Genomic DNA, 18,129 nt, shown 5'->3' on the forward strand with positions numbered 1-18,129 from the left:
AAGACCGAGCTCAGGCGGTTGCACCGCCTGACTGGAGAGGTTGCACCGCTTGGCAGAGCTCGAAACTTAAGCTCTGGCAGTGCTACCTCTTGACAGAAGAGGTTGCACCGCCCAGTCTCGCTCGGAGACTGAGCCCGGGGCGGTGCCACCTCTTGGCTGGGGCGGTTGCACCGCCCAGTCTCGCTGGGAGACATAGCCTGGGTGGTGCTACCTCCTGGCTTGGGCGGTTGCACCTCTTGGCACTATTTCAGATCACTGGTTGGGCTCCAAACTTGGCCCAAACCAATCCGAATTCGGGCCCAATTGGCCCCTAACCGGGTTATAAGATTAACACCTAATCCTAACCCTAATTAATGTGCTAACTATGAATTTAAAGACATTTCTTAAGCTATTACAAAGTCCGTAAGTCAAGACGTCTTCCAGCGAGCTTCCGGTGAACTTCCGGCGGTCTTCCGATAAACTCTCGGAAACCATTCTGCGGACTCCCGACAAGCTCCTAGACTTCACGATTTGATCTTGGCGAGTTCCAACGAGCTTCTTCGGTAAGCTCCGATCTTTCTCGGTGAGCTCTGCGAACTTCCAACGAACCTTCCGGCGAGCTTCCGAAAAACCCTTCGGCAAGCTCCCTACTCATTCTCAGCTAGTTCCGGCAGCATTCCCGACGAACCTTCGGACTTCCGTCGAACTCTCGAACTCGCAATGAATCCTTCATGCTTGACTCCAATACTTTGTTTGCTTTATGTCTTCGTCGTTATCGTAGTTAATCCTGCACACACAAGCAAAAACTCTACTCCGATCTAGACAATTATTATAAAGCGAATTGACATTCTGTTGCCCGGCACGTCATTGGTTGGCGCTTCGTCCGATTCTTCAGCGCATCGTCCTCTCTTGCGGCTTGTTGCCTAATCAGCGGTTGACCTCCGCAATGCCGATATCCTTGGCGCAATTCCGCTCTTGGCCCGATGCCCGACGTCCGAAGCCTTCTGCCATCCAATATCCTAACGTGATCTCCTCCGGCGTAACATCAATTCCTCCTACCTTAATTGTCTAATCCTGATCGAGTAGACCTGCATCACTCAAAATGCAGTTAAACATAAACATAATTATCAATTGGTTTCATCATCAAAATATGAGATTCAACAATCTCCCCCTTTTTTATGATGACAACCACTTGATGACGGAGTTAAACTTAACTCCCGGAGTTTAAACAAACTCCCCCTATCAATATGCCATATTGATAGAAACTCTTAGATTCAAAAACCTAAGCAACATGTCATCATAATCGGAGTTAACCTTAACTCCCAGAGTTTAAACAAACTCCCCCTATCAATATGCCATATTGATAGAAACTCTTGGATTCAAAAATCCAAGCAACATGTCATGTCATCAACATACTTCTCCCCCTTTGTCATCAACAAAAAGGAGAAGTACCACAATCAAGTGTTTGTGATATAAGTTTAACTCATTGCATGAAAAACATAATATCTATTGTTATCATCATGCAAGTTTGCTATCATCAAATGGTAAGATATCAACATGTAAAATTGCGATTCAAGTTCTTGATATCTTGACATGGTATGACATTCATAGCACCTATTCATATGAATGCTACTTTTGATATCTCATCATAATATGGCATTCATAACATCTATTCATATTCTTCAAATATGGCACTCATAGTATCAATTTATATATTTCTCCCCCTTTGTCATCAACAATAAGGAGAACGATATAAGCAAATTTTAAATATAAGTGTGATGCCATAAGTTGGTTCATGTCATTTTCCAACAGTGAGTGATAGGATACCAATTATGCAAACATCTCGAGGAAAACATGACATGGAGATAGCTTTTATTGCTTCTTCCTTTTTATTTGTTATCTTTTTACATGAAGGAGGAAAGCCATATGTGAAGTTCAAATCGATAAGATATGTAAGTGATTAAGATATGTAAGTGAGTCAAATCCTTGTATATAAAAATATCATCCTTTTATAAGAGGGAATCATCAAATATGTTTCTTGAAAAATATTTTTCACATGATAAGTGCATTTGCTAGATGATTCCATATGTCAAAAATCAATGATGTGAATTAAACTTGATATGACATATGCTTGTTAAGTTCGGAAGAGGATAATGTATCAAGAAAATCCAATTGTTAGGATCAAGAAAATCCGAAAATGAAATTTGATACTTTCATACATTCGGACAGGGTTTTACTAGAGATATTCAATTACAATCATGAAGGTAAAACATGCTTATTATCATGGAAATTTTTGTATTTAAGCACATAATTTCCAACATGTAATCATGGCAAGTAATTGTGTAAAATCATTATGGCAATCAAGTGATTTGATCATTCAATCAAAAAAGTCCGAAAAATAATTTTAACACGTTTAATCATTCGGACATATTTTTGCCATAGTTTTTCAAATATAATCATGAAGATAAGGCATGCTCATCATCATGGTAGTATGATAGCAAGTTTACCATATACAAGCTAGCAAAAATTTTCAACATTTTAAGGCCCGCAAGCTAGCAATTTTGAGATGTTCAAGAAAGCAACTCTTGCTTCTTGAAATATAAGTTTTGCTAGATGTGCAAGTTGACTTTTTGCTTCTTGAGATAGGCAAGATAGCATTCCTTGGTGATGTTCAATATAGCTAAGTTCTACATCATGCAAGCTAGTGAATCTTATAACATTTTAGAACATGCATAATCACCAAAGCATCATAAATTTTAATAATGTGCAAAATTACAAATTTTGCATGATTGCATTTGTGTGTCTTGAGACTTGCAAGATAGCACTTCTTAGTGATGTTCAAGATAGCAATTTCTTCTCTTTTGAGAAGTGCAATTTTTGCTTTCTTCTTAAATTGTGCAAGCTAGCTATCTCCCCTTTTGTCATTGTCAAAAAGAAGGGAAAAACCCTTTACATCAATTTTTAAATCATGACAAAGATTAGTATCAATCTCATTTGTGCATCATTATATTTTCAAATTAAAACATGCACATTTTCAAAACATATAAACTCATTATTATATGCATGATTCCAAATCATCATTCATATTATTTCAATCATTGTTTCACTCATCACTATAGCTTATCATGCATAATATGTAAAACCATCTAACATGATATAAACATTTATTTATTTATTTATTTTAAGCATTCATGATACACATCATACAAAAGCATATGCATCATTCCAAATCATAAATATTTCAAATCATCATGGTATTAATTTGTCACATTGCATCCTACCATGCATGATCGAAGCTTCTCATTTGCATACATCAAAATAAATTCATGAATATCTCATGCATTCATATCATCACTTGAGGAATATTGAAAAAGAAATAATTGGGTGATGAGATAAATATTTCATGAATACAAAGAATTGCATCATATCATGAATACAAGGAATACAAGTCACAATCATTCAAGAGAAAAATCATCATTCATTTTCAATTCATTCAATTTGATAAATCAAGATCATGATTTTGATAAATTTAAATCATCAAAATCATTTTTATGGCTCACAAAATTTATAACATAAATAGATTCATGATTTCATTGATAATATATTTTCCCCCTTTTTAAGTGTTTCATTTTAAGTGGTCGATTTCATGTTAGCATGCCTTTTCATTTATGAAAACATGCATCAATTTTTTTAAAGCCACTGTTATTATCATGAAAATCGATAATCCATAAATATCAAGAATCATCATACATAATTTCAAAAATATATACTCATTAATCATAACTTCAAATTAAACATGATTTCATATACTCAAAATCGAGAAATAACAATGGAAATCAACATGATACACATTATTACTTCTCAACCACATATAGCATGATTTCATAAGGTATTTTTAATCAAAATCATTTTGTTTATCATAAACATGCAATTTTCATGATTATTTTCAAAATTACTAGAATGATAAGCATGGTTCCTAATTTTTTATATTTTTATTATAAAATTATTAAACATGCAATTTTTAAGAAAATTAAATAAAAAAAGAAAAATGCATTATGAAAAGCATTATGTAATTTCAAAGTAAATTAAAGGCATTTTGATTACCTTAGCGTCGAAAGGTGTAAAGGCGTAGTTTGCCACCTCGCCTTTGTTGATTTTCTCCTCGTCTTCGGAGGAGCTCGATTCATCCCAATTTTTGTTCTTCTTCTTGCGTTCAAAGCAAGTAGTTCCATTCTTTTTACTTTTTAATTTTTGTTTCATTTGTAGTTTAAGTTCACCATCACTTGAGCTTATGCTCGAGTGGTCTTCAAATGTTCTATGTCCCAAATCCTTCCTGTTCTTTGGAAGGTGGTTCTCAAGTTCTTCACGTGCATTGCACGTCATTTCATATGTGATCAATGAACCAATTAGTTCTTCAAGTGGAAAAATATTTAAATCTTTTGTTTCTTGTAAAGCCGTTACTTTTGAATCCCACTTCTTAGAAAGAGAACGCAAAATCTTGTTCACAAGTTCAGAATTCGAAAAACATTTGCCAAGAGCTCTTAAACCATTGACGACATCCGTAAAACGGGTGTACATGTCACCAATGGTTTCGCTTGGCTTCATTTGAAAAAGCTCAAAATCATGCAATAAAATATTAACTTTCGAGTCTTTGACTCTACTAGTTCCCTCGTGCGTGATTTCAAGAGTGCGCCAAATATCGAAAGCCGTTTCGCACAAAGAAACCCGATTGAACTCATTTTTGTCCAAAGTGCAAAATAAGGCATTCATAGCCTTTGCGTTTAAAGAAAAATGCTTCTTCTCTAAATCCAACCATTCGATCATTGGAAGAGAAGACTTTGAAAAACCGTTTTCAACAAGATTCCAAAGTTCAACATCCATAGAAATAAGAAAGATCCTCATTCGAGTCTTCCAATAGGTGTAGTCTAATCCGTTAAACAACGGTGGACGAAAAACTGAAAAGCCCTCTTGAAAGCCATGAAGAGCCATTTCTCTCGGGTGTAAGTCCGAAATGAGAAACACCGGGCTCTGATACCAATTGTTAGGATCGAGAGCACTAAGAGGGGGGGGGGGTGAATTAGTGCAGCGGAAAACTTTCTGCGATTAAAATCGAAAGCTGCGTTCAAACGATAAAAACAACTTCTGTATGAAAGTTGATACTAAGCAAGGTTAAAGTCAATCTATGCAGGCAGTTTGCAGCTATGATGAAAACTAGAATATCGGCGCAAATTGAAATCCGACGTTCGTACAAAGAAACTGATTTACGTCTAAATGCTGATTCGTAAATCACTTGATTAGATAAGACGCAGTTTAAGCAGGAGTATAAAGGCAGTGTGCAGTTATGGTAAAGCTCAAAACGTAAACGCAATCTGCAATATGATGATCATACGAAAAAGCAGATTTATGTCTAAACGCATATTTACGTCTGAACCTTGAAACTCGTTCGTAAAATTGCAGAGGGCAGTAAGCTATTGAGAAGTTTGCAGTGAAGGTAAAATGCTCAAAGGAAATGCAAACCGAGATTTAGAGTGGTTCGGTCAATCTTGACCTACTCCACTTTTGCCTTCCTCCACCGACGAGATCACCGACGTCAACTAGAGGCCTTCCTTCAATAGGCGAAGGCCAACCACCCTCTTACAGATTCACTCCTTTTGACGGGCTTAGGAGACAACCCTTACAGAAGTTTTCTCTCCTCTCTTTACAACTTAAACTTTGAAGAACAGAAAGAGGAGAACTAGCAGTTTTGAGCTCTAAGAACCATAGAAAGACAGCAAGATTTCGAGTGTGTGTTCTGTGCTTTCAGTGCTGAATGGGTGGGGTATTTATAGGCCCCAACCCAGTTCAAATTTGGAGCTCAAATCTGTCAATTCCCGGAATTCCGGGATCAGGCGGTTGCACCTCCTGACTGGGGCGGTTGCACCGCCTGGCAGAGCTCGAAGACTGAGCCTCTAGGCGGTGCCACCTCTATCAGGGGCGGTTGCACCTCTTTGCCAGAGCTCGAAGACCGAGCTCAGGCGGTTGCACCGCCTGACTGGAGAGGTTGCACCGCCTGGCAGAGCTCGAAACTTGAGCTTTGGCGGTGCTACCTCTTGACAGAAGAGGTTGCATCGCCTAGTCTCGCTCGGAGACTGAGCCCGGGGCAGTGCCACCTCTTGGCTGGGGCGGTTGCACCGCCCAGTCTTGCTGGGAGACATAGCCTGGGCGGTGCTACCTCCTGGCTTGGGCGGTTGCACCTCTTGGCACTATTTCAGATCACTGGTTGGGCTCCAAACTTGGCCCAAACCAGTCCAAATTCGGGCCCAATTGGCCCCTAACCGGGTTATAAGATTAACACCTAATCCTAACCCTAATTAAAGTGCTAACTATGAATTTAAAGACATTTCTTAAGCTATTACAAAGTCCGCAAGTCAAGACGTCTTCCGGCGAGCTTCCGGTGAACTTCCGGCGGTCTTCCGATAAACTCTCGGAAACCATTCTGCGGACTCCCGGCAAGCTCCAAGACTTCACGATTTGATCTTGGCGAGTTCCAACGAGCTTCTTCGGTAAGCTCAGATCTTTCTCGGTGAGCTCCGCGAACTTCCAACGAACCTTCCGGCAAGCTTCCGAAAAACCCTTCGGCAAGCTCCCTACTCATTCTCGGCTAGTTCCGGTGGCATTCCCGATGAACCTTCGGACTTCCGTCGAACTCTCGAACTCGCAATGAATCCTTCGTGCTTGACTCTGATACTTTGTTTTGCTTTATGTCTTCGTCATTATCGTAGTTAATCCTGCACACACAAGCAAAAACTCTACTCCGATCTAGACAATTATTATAAAGCGAATTGACATTATGTTGCCCGGCACGTCATTGGTAGGCGCTTCGTCCGATTCTTCAGCGCATCGTCCTCTCTTGCGGCTTGTTGCCCAATCAACGGTTGACCTCCGCAACCCCGATATCCTTGGCGCAATTCCGCTCTTGGCCCGATGCCCGACGTCCGAAGCCTTCTGCCATCTAATATCCTAATGTGATCTCCTCCGGCGTAACGTCAATTCCTCCTGCCTTAATTATCTAATCCTGATCGAGTAGACCTGCATCACTCAAAATGCAGTTAAATATTAACATAATTATCAATTGGTTTCATCATCAAAATATGAGATTCAACACAGCTGGGCGGTGCCACGGCCTACAGGCAGTGAGCACTACTTTCAGGGCTGTGTGGGCTGATGTGGGTGTTTTTAATTTGAAGAGAGTCTTTATTTGTGGAGCAGCTAACCTTAATTATGTAAAAGTTTCCATTGAGAAATTTTGTACATTCATGATAGATTTTGTGAAATGCATACTCTACTCAAATGTGTTTATGATAGAGTTTTCAATATGTTCATGACTTGTCAAGCAAGCTTGTAAGCCTTGCTAGTTTATGATTTATATGCAGACTTGGCTTGTAAGTCGTAAATTCATGATCTTGTAAGATATAGTTGTTAGGATCAAGAGCACTAAGAGGGGAGGGGGGTTGGTGGTGAATTAGTGCAGCGAAAAACTTTCGACGATTAAAACTGCATTCGTACGATGAAATTGTTTCCGACATAAAACCATTTTTAGAAACTTAACTTGAATGCGAGTTCATAAAGGAGTGCAGCAAAAGTAATAAGGAAGTAAAGCACATATGGAGGTTTGTAGTAAGGTAAGCAGCAAGAAGAAATGCAAACCAGAGAGCACCGCAATTTTAGAGTGGTTCGGTCAATCTTGACCTACATCCACTTTTGGCTTCCTCCTCCGATGAGTTCATCGGTGTCTACTAGAGGCCTTCCTTCAATAGGCAAAGGCCAACCACTCTTTTACAGTTTCACTCCTTTTGACGGGCTTAGGAGACAACCCTTACAGAATTTTCACTCCTCTCTTGAATAATCAAAACTTGGAAGAAAAGAGGAAGGAGAACTTTTGGCCTTTACAACACTTTTGAGCTCTAAAATCACAGAGTAAGATCAAGCTTTCGGTGCCCTTTCATGCAGGAAAGGGTGGGGTTTATATAGGCTCCAAACTGGTTTGAATTTGGAGCTCAAATGTGTCATCTCCCGGATTTCAGGGTTCCTGGTGGTACTACCGCCAGACTGGGCGGTACTACCTCTCGGAGACAGAGCTCAGGCGGTACCACCGCCTAACAGGGGTGGTACCACCGCCCAGTCTCGCTCAGAGATTGAGCCTAAGCGGTACCACCGCCTGACACGGGCGGTACCACCACTTAGTCTCACTCGGAGATTGAGCATAGGCGGTTCCACCGCCTGACCTGGGTGGTTGCACCGCCGAGCTTTCCTGAGCTCCTGGGCAGTGCCACCATCGACCCAGGCGGTGCCACCGTCGACCAGGAAATCTGGGTCCAAATGGGCTAATCCTTTGGCCCAATTTGGGTCTGTTAAGGGCCCAATTGCCCCCATATTAAGTTAATGGGATCACCTCCCATTCCTAACTTAATCTACATGCTAACTATGATATTTCTTAAGATATTTACTACAACTTGCTCCAGTGCATCAATCGCTTCTTCCGACGAGCTTCCGGCGAACATCCGGCGAACATCCGACGAACCTTCGGCGATGCTCCTACGGACTTCCGGCAAACTCCTGGACTTACGACGATCCACTTGGCGAGTTCCGACGAGCTTCTTTGGCAAGCTCCTGGACTTCTCAGATTTGTTCTTGCAAAACCTCCGATGACCGTTCGGACTTTCGTCGAACTCTCGAACCCCCAGCGTGATCATGGTCTTGACTCCGGCGTAACTCCTGCTGTATGTCTTACTTCCATCGTAGTTAATCCTGCACATGTAAAACAAACTTCGATCTAGACAATTAATACTAAGCATTAATCAAGTTGTCCGGCATGTCATTGGTCCCTCAATGCTTCGTCTGATTCTTCGGCGCATCGTCCTCTCCTACGGCCTATTGCCTAATCGGCCAATTGACTTCGCAACTCCGATATCCTTGGCGCAATACCCGCTCTTCTTGGCTCGATGCCCAAGTCCACGGCCCGTAGCCTTTTATCAATACGTCGACCGATCCACCGGCCCGACGTCCAATCTTCTAACATGTTCCTCCGGCCCAACATGATTTTTCCTGCTTTAATTGTCTCATCCTGATCGAAGCATCCTGCATCACTCAAAACGAAGATTAAAACATAAACACAATTATCAATTGATTTCATCATCAAAATATGAGATTCAACAATCTCCCCCTTTTTGATGATGACAACCAATTGATGACGGAGTTAAACTTAACTCCCTCTATCAATATGTCATATTGATAGAACCTTGAATTCAAACTGAATTTAAGTCATTGCAATATTCATCATGAATACTTGTAACACGTCATTATGAACTTATGCATAACATCATACTTCTCCCCCTTTGTCATCAACAAAAAGGAGAAGTCCAACTATTCTTGTGTTTGGAATATAGGTTCAACTCATTGCATGAAAAACATAATATCTAGTTTTATCATCATGCAGTTTTGAAGCTAGAAAATTTAACAAGTGTTACATCATGCTTAGAACATTCAAGCTATCAAGTTTTAGATATGCAAGTTTTACAACATACAAGATAGCACTTTTGCTTCTTTTGAGATAGCAACTTCTACATCATACAAGCTAGCAAATTAGAGATGTTCAAGAAGGCAACTCTTGCTTCTTGAAGTATGCAAGTTGCAAGCTAGCAAATTTTTGCTTCCCATGCAATGTTTGAGCTTGCAATTTTGCTTCCATTGCAAAGTGCAAGTTTAGCATGTTTAGCATCTTGAGATAGGCAAGATAGTATATTTTTGTATTTTCTTAAGATTTCAAGCTAGCAATTATCGGTGATGTTCAAGATAGCAATTTCTTCTCTTTTGAGAAGTGTAATTTTTGCTTTCATCTTGAATTGTGCAAGCTAGCTAGTTTGCCTCTTTTCATGATGTCTACGCTAGAAATTCTTGCTCCCCCTTTGTCATTATCAAAAAGAAGGGAAAACCCTTATATCAATTTTCAGATTATGACAAAGGTAAATATCAATCTTATTTGTGCATCATTATATATTCAAATTAAAACATACATAATTTTAAAAACCTTATTTTTCATTCACGATACCGAAAAATAAATCAATCATCATTAATGAGCATATCATACATGATACTCAAACATTAAATTTTTTAAGCATTTATCAACATGTTGATCATGATACCAAACATTCATCATTTAAAGTATTCATGAAACACATCATATGCAATATATCATGTACATCATTATCATAAGTATTACATACATCATTTCAAATTCATGAATATTTCATCATTGCATGCATCATACCAAATCATAAAATATAAATCATCATTACATACATGATTCTAAATCATCATTCTATCAAAAAATGATAATTATTGATTTTCATATTATTTAAAAAAATCAAAGTGTTGCATGCATTTTTATCTAAGGGAAAAATCATTGTGTTACATGCATTTTTATCTAAGGGAAAAATCATAGTGTTGCATGCATCATTCCAAAACATTTCAAGCCATGCAAGTCATAAATACAAAGAAATCATGTCATGAAGGATAAAATCATTTTAATACCGAAAGACATGATTCATATAGTAAATATCTTCTTTAAATAAAATATCAAGAAAAATCATAGGAGTACAAAGAAGATATCTTGTTTTAAAAGAAAATCAAGTAATAAATCCAAGAACTCACAAGGAAAAATCATGATTCATTTAGAAAATCTCCTCTTATGAAAATATCAAGTAGAATCGTAGAAGATCGATTAATGAGAAATTTTGATTCATAATAAATCTCATGTATCAAATGTCGAGAAATCAAAATGACGATTCATAAAAAATCACAAGTTATATTCAAGAGAAAAATCATCATTCATTTTCAACTCATTCAATTTGTCAAATCAACATTTCTTGGGTATACATGATATCAAAACATGGTTTCAAATCTTCAATATATAACATACATAAATTCAAAAATCGAAAGGAGAAGGGAAGAATTCAAAGGTACAAAGATTTCAACCATCTCATAAACAAATGAGAGATCAAGTCATGAATCCAAAATTCTATGAATCATTTTGACAAATCTCCTTTCAAATAATCGAAATGATCATCAAAGGAAATCTCATATTATTCCAAGAAATCAAGATCATGATTTTGATAGAACTCATCTTAAATTCAAATCATCAAAATCATTTTTATGGTTCACAAAATTCATAACATAAGTAGATTCATGATTTCATTGATAATATATTTTCTCCTTTTTTAAATATTTCATTTTAAATGATTGATTTTATGTTAGCATGCTTTTTCATTTATGTTAAATAAAAACATGCATCAATATTTAGGATCGAAAAATGAATTTCGTCATAAAACCATCAAGATCAATAGATTTTCAAAAATAAATTGTTAGGATCAAGAAAATCCGAAAATAAAATTTAACACTTTCATGCATTCAGACATGGTTTTGCTATAGATTTTCAAACACAATCATGAAGATAAAATATGCTCATGATCATGAAAATTTTTGTATCCAAAACACATAATTTCCAATATGTTATTAAGGTATGTAATAGTGTAAAGTTCTCATTATAGCAATTAAGTGAATGAATTAAGAATGTCCGAAAAATGATTTTAATAAGTTCATGCATTCACACACATTTTTGCCATATGTTTTTCAAATACACTCATGAAAATAACACATGCTTATCATCATGTATAACTTAAAATTTCATGCATAAAATTGTCAATCATGGTATCAAAATATTTAATATTACATCATTATGCATTTCTTCAAATCAAACATGATTTTATTTAATCAAGATCGAGAAATAACAATGGAAATCAACATGATACACGTTATTACTTCTTAACCACATATAGCATGATTTTATATTTTCAATCAAAACCATTTTGTTTGTTTATCATAAAATATATAATTTTCATGATTATTTTTAAAATTACTAGAATGATAAGCATAATTCCTAATTTTTGCATTTTCTATATTAAATTATTAAACATATAATTTTTAAGAAATTTAATTCTAAACTAAATAGAAAAGGAAAATGCATCATGAAAAGCATCATGTAATTTCGAAGTAAATTAAGGGGGTTTTGATTACCTCATCGTTGAATATCGTTAAGACGTAGTTTGCTACCTCACCTTTCTTGATTTTCTCCTCGTCTTCGGAGGAGCTCGATTCATCCCACTTTGTGTTCTTCTTCTTGCATTCAAAGCAAGTAGTTCCGTTCTTTTTGTTCTTAATTTTTTGTTTCTTTAATTTTTTAATTTTTTTAGTGAGTAGTTCTTGTTCACCATCACTTGAGCTTATGCTCGAGTGGTCTTCAAATGTTCTATGTCCCAAATCCTTCTTGTTCTTTGGAAGATGGTTTTGTTCATCATTTCATCATGTGCATTGCACACCATTTCATATGTCATCAATGAACCGATAAGTTCTTCAAATGAAAAAAAATATTTAAATCTTTTGTTTCTTGTATTATTATTACTTTTGATTCCCAAGCTTTAGAAAGTGATCGTAAAACTTTACTAACAAGTTCAAAATTCAAGAAACATTTGCCAAGAGCTTTTAAACCATTGACGACATCTATAAAACGGGTGTACATGTCAACAATGGTTTCGCTCGACTTCATTCGAAAAAGCTCGAAATCATGCATCAAAAAATTTACTTTAGAATCTTTTATACTACTTGTGCCTTCGTGTGTGATTTCAAGAGTACGCCAAATATCGAAAGTCGTTTCGCACATAGAAATCCGATTAAACTCATTTTTGTCTAAGGCACAAAATAGAGCATTCATAGCTCTAGCATTTAAAGAAAACGTCTTCTTCTCCAAATCATTCCAATGGTTCATTGGAAGAGAAGACATTCGAAAACCGTTCTCGACAATATTCCATAAATTTAAATCCAATGAAAGCAAGAAAACTCTCATTCGAGTTTTCCAATAAGTGTAGTCCGTCCTATTGAAGAAGGGAGGACGAATGAGAGAGTGACCCTCTTGGATGCCGAAAAGAGCCATTTCTATCTAGGTGTTAAACCAAAATAAAAAACAATGGCTTTGAAATGTTCCTCCGACCCAACATGATTTTTTCTGCTTTAATTGTCTCATCCTGATCGAAGCATCCTGCGTCACTCAAAATTTAGATTAAAACAAAAACACAATTATTAATTGGTTTCATCATCAAAATATGAGATTCAACAATAGTTGGATCCAGAAAAATTTGAAGAAGAAATGTATCCGATAAATTCGAAATTCCAGAGGATATGTGAAGGGGAAATCCTGAGTTTCAAAATTTGAGGGATCAAACAGGATTGTATCAGTATCATTTTGTAATTGATAGTTTCAATTTTACTAATCCTCTTTTTATCATTTTAGCTAGAGAGCATTATCAGTCATTTTGGATCTCTTGGTCATAGGCCTTGAGCATCCACTATCAAGGTACCATCACTTGCTCCTAGCTTGTGGTGATATATGTTTCTACAAAAAAGGATGATTTTTAGGTACCCATTTAATCTTGGGTGCCTCAAAAACCGATCTAAATTATTTGTCATGTTGCATGGAATTCATTGTGGTTTCTTTAGGAACCCAATTCAATTTGTTAGGACTAATCTTCTTGAATGGACAATGATAAGTTCTATGTCTATGTTTGCAATAAAAATTGCACTTGTTTTGGTGTGAAACATGCAAGATAGGGCCTTTAATGAAAGTAGTTGGATTTTGGTGAGAGCTTCTCACAAATTTGATTCCACTTCTTTTAGAAACGTGACCCTTATTGGTAAGAATAATGTTCAAGGACTTGCTAACAACCTCGAATTTTTTCAAGGTATCCTTGAGTAACAAGTTCTCCTTTTGGAGTACTTATAAGTCTTGACATTTTGTACATGGAACTAAACTATCATTCTGCTCAATTTTTAATTTATCAAAATTACTAACAAGAGTATCATGCTCCTTTTTTAACAATTTATATTTTCTACTAATTGTTTTACATTCATCAAATAAATCATGGAAAGCATTTAACAATTCATCAAATGATAAATCTGCATCAATTTAATTTGATACCTCCTCTCTAATGGCCATGAGTGCATAATGAGCAATTTGCTCGGTGTTGGACTCCTCTTTTTCTAATGCGCTTGAATCATCCCACGTTGCTTTGAGCGCCTTCTTCTTTGGTGTTCTCTTCTTGGCTTAGGGATAATCACTTTTATAGTGTCCCAGCTTCTTGCATTCGTAGCAAATAACTTAGTCCTTTTTGGGTTCAATTTATTTTTAGTGTCATTTTTAAATTTATTTCTTTTAATGAATTTTTTAAATTTCCTTGTTAGAAGTGCCAAGTCATCGTCAAAGTCCTCATCATGTGAGTTTTCTCTTAAGTGGTCTTCTTAAGTTCTAAGTATTATATCCTTCCTGTTCTTTAGAATGGTGTCCTCATGCTCTTCATGAGCTTTGCAAATCATTTCATAGGTCATTAAAGATCCGATTAATTCTTCGAAAGGGAAGTTGTTTAAATCTTTAGCCTCTTGAATAGTAGTGACTTTAGGGTCCCAACTCTTTGGAAGGAATCTTAGAATTTTATTAATAAGCTCGAAATCCGAAAAACTTTTATCGAGTCCTTTTAGACCATTGATGACATCCGTGAAATAGGTGTACATGTCACCAATGGTCTCGCTCGATTTTATTCGAAAAAGTTCATAAGAATGTACTAAAAGATTGATTTTTGACTCTTTCACTCTACTCGTGCCTTCGTGAGTCACTTCAAGTATATGTCAAATATCAAATATAGTTTCATAAATCGAAACACAATTGAACTTGTTTTTATCAAGTGCACAAAATAAGGCATTCATAGCCTTTGCATTTAGAGCGAAAGTCTTCTTCTCCAATTCATTCCAATTAATCACTGGAAGAGAAGACTTTGAAAATTCATTTTCAACAATATTTTAAAATTTAAAATCCATGGAAATATGGAAGATCCTCATTTGGGTCTTCTAATAGGTGTAGTCCGTCCCATTGAATATGGACAGACATGTAATAGAGTGACCCTCTTGGTTTCCGACATATGTCATCTCTCTTGGGTTTTAATCCAACTAAGAGCGAACCCGCTCTGATACGAATTGTTAGGATCAAGAGCACTAAGAGAGGGGGTGAATTAGTACAGCGGAAAACTTTCGTTGGTCAAAATGACTTTCATACGATGAAATCTAATTTCGATGAAAACCGTTTCGGAAAGATCTTTTAAGTTGAGAGCAAGCGGAAAGTGTAGTTGATGTAAAGCAATGAAGGCAGTTTGCAGTTAAGATAAATTACAGAAAATAAATGCAAACTGAGATTTAGAGTGGTTCGATCAATCTTAACCTACATCCATTTTTGGCTTCCTCCTCCGACGAGGTCACAGACGTCCACTAAAGGCCTTCCTTCAATAGGCAAAGGCCAACCACCCTTTTATAGCTTTTCTCCTTTTGACGGGCTTAGGGGAGAACTCTTATAAGTTTTCACTTCCCTTTTGAATGATCAACACTTAGAAAGAAAGAGGGAGAAGAACTCTAGCTTTTACAATACTTTTAAGCTCTCAAAAACTCAAAATAAAAGTAAGCTTTCTAGTTACCCTTTCATGCAGAAAGGGTGGGGTTTATATAGGCCCCAATCAGTTTGAATTTGGAGCTCAAAAGTGTCCATTCCCATATTTTCGGGGTCCTAGCGGTACCACCGCCATAACTGGGCAGTACTACTACTTGTTATCTGTCACTGAGCGGTACCATCACTTGACTGGGGTGGCACCACCATTGGCAATAATAACTGCCAGCAATACCACCACCTGACAGGGGTGGTACTACCTCCCAGAACTCTTGGGAGACCGAGTCTCCTGGGCGGTACCACCGCCAGCCAGGAATTTTGGGTCCGAATGGGCTGATCCATTCGGCCCAATTTGGGTCTACCAAGGGCCCAATTGGCCCCAGATTAAGTTGATGGAATCACCTCCCAATCCTAACTTAATCTACATGCTAACTACGACAATTAAGACATCAATACTGCAGATCGTGTTTCGATGCGTCAATCGCTTCTTCCGACGAACTTCCGGTGAACATCCGACGAACCCTCAGTGATGCTTCGGCAGACTCTCGGCAAACTCCTAGACTTGCGACGATCCTCTTGGTGAGTTCCGATGAGCTTCTTTGGTAAGCTCCTAGACTTCTTATATTGTTCTTGTAGAACCTCCGACGACCGTCCGAACTTCCAATGAACTCTCGAACCCCTAATATGATCTTGGTCTTGACTCCGGCTTAACACCTACTGCATGTCTTACTGCCATCATAGTTAATCCTGCAAACTTATCTCAACATATGGATTAGATAACCAAATGACAATTGACTTCATCATCAAAATCTGATATTCAACATATCTTTGATGAACTTGATATGAGGAATTCCTCTTATAAGTTCTTTAGATGAAATTTAAGAGATTAGTTTCATGCTAGCATGACCTAATCTCCTATGCCAAAGCTAAGTATCATCATTCAAAACTGAAAAACACATTTCATTGTAAAGAACATTGATGTCAATAGTGTATACGTTATTTTGTTTTAGTGCAATCATAGATGTGTTTTTGTATGGTTTTTTAATAATGCAAGCATTAAATTCAAATCTAACAATATATCCTTTATCACATAATTGACTAATATTCAAAAGGTTATGCTTTAAACCATCAACTAACAATACATCTTCAATAAGAATGTTGGATTTTGTTACCTATGGTTCCTTTGCCAATGATTTTACCCTTATTGTTGTCTCCAAAGGTGACATATCCTTTGTCTAAGCTAGTGAGCTTAGAGAAATGAGATAGATATCCGGTCATATGCCTTGAGCATCCACTATCAAGGTACCATCTCTTGCTCCTATCTTGTGATGGTATATTTTTCTCCAAAAAGAGATGATTTTTAGGTACCCATTTGATCTTGGGTGCCTCAAAAATCGATCTATATAACTTATCATGTTGCATTGAGTCATTTGAGGTTCTTTTATGAATCCAAATCAATTTATGTGGACTATATTTTTTGAATGGACATTTGTACACAACATGTCCAGGTTTACAACAAAATTTACATTTGGTGTGAGGTGATACATGCAAGGTAGGGCCTTTAATAAAGGTGGTTGGATTTTGATGAGAGCTACTCACAAATCTAATTCCACCTTTCCTATGAATGTGACCCTTATTGGCAAGGATCATGTTCAAGGACTTGCTTCAACCTCAAATTTCTTCAAGGTATCTTTGAGTAACAAGTCTTCCTTTTGAAGTATTACTAAATCATGACATTTTGTGCAGGGAGCTAAGCTATTTTCATGCTCAATCTTTACTCTATCAAAATTGCTAATAAGAGAAGCATGTTCCTTTTTTAAAGAATTATACTTTTTACTCAAAATTCTATATTCATCAAATAATTCATGAAAAGCACTTGAAAGCTCATCGAAAGTTAAATTTGCGTCTAATGAACTTGTTACCTCATCTTCAGTAGCCATTAGTACATAGTGAGCAACTTGTTCGGTGTTGGTTGGCTCCTCTTCTTCTGAAGGACTTGAGTCGTCCCATGTAGCTTTGAGCGCCTTCTTCTTTGATTGCCTCCTCTTTGCTTGGGGATATTCACTCTTGAAGTGTCCCGGCTTCTTTCATTCATAGCATATCACTTGTTCTTTCTTTGGTTCAAATTTATTTTTAGTATCATTCTTTAATTTATTGCTTTTTATAAATTTTTTGAATTTTCTTATTAATAATACCAAGTCTTCATCAAAGTCCTCATCACTTGAGTTTTCTTTCAAGTGGTCTTCTTGTGTTCTCAATGCTATATCCTTCCTATTCTTTGGAAGGGTGTCCTCAAGCTCTTCATGAGCTTTGCATATCATTTTATAGGTCATTAGTGACCCAATTAGTTCTTCAAGAGGAAATTTATTTAAATCTTTGGCCTCTTGAATGGTCGTTACTTTAGGATCCCAACCTTTTGGAAGGGATCTTAAAATCTTATTAACTAGTTCAAAATCTGAGAAACCTTTACCAAGTCCTTTTAGACCATTGACGACATCAGTAAATTGGGTATATATGTCTCCAATGGTCTCACTCGGTTTCATTCGAAACAACTCATAAGAATGCATTAAATAATT

The sequence above is a fragment of the Musa acuminata genome, chromosome BXJ3-2, assembly GCF_036884655.1.
Source record: "Musa acuminata AAA Group cultivar baxijiao chromosome BXJ3-2, Cavendish_Baxijiao_AAA, whole genome shotgun sequence".
Taxonomy (NCBI): Eukaryota; Viridiplantae; Streptophyta; class Magnoliopsida; order Zingiberales; family Musaceae; genus Musa; species Musa acuminata.